The sequence below is a fragment of the Stegastes partitus genome, unplaced genomic scaffold, assembly GCF_000690725.1.
Source record: "Stegastes partitus isolate 25-593 unplaced genomic scaffold, Stegastes_partitus-1.0.2 Scaffold221, whole genome shotgun sequence".
In the NCBI taxonomy this organism is placed as follows: Eukaryota; Metazoa; Chordata; class Actinopteri; family Pomacentridae; genus Stegastes; species Stegastes partitus.
Window position 1 is genome coordinate 214,478 of NW_007577952.1, and position 252 is coordinate 214,729.

A 252-nucleotide genomic window follows, 5' to 3' on the forward strand; every position below is an offset into this window, starting at 1 on the left:
CAGTAGTAGTGGGTATATTAGTAGTAGCAGGAGATGCAGAAGCAGTAGTATAGGAACGGGAGGGGCCGTACTGCAGGCAAAGAAAACACAGCTCCCCACACGGAGCAGCCCGGGTCCCTGCTATTTGGAAAAAACCGTGAGCTGACTGGATCTGATCAGAGAGGGCATATTGATCGGTCATCCAAAGAAAACAACCTCAGTGCATCTTGAACACTGAGGGACTCGTGATTCTTCAAGTAGAACAAAACAAAA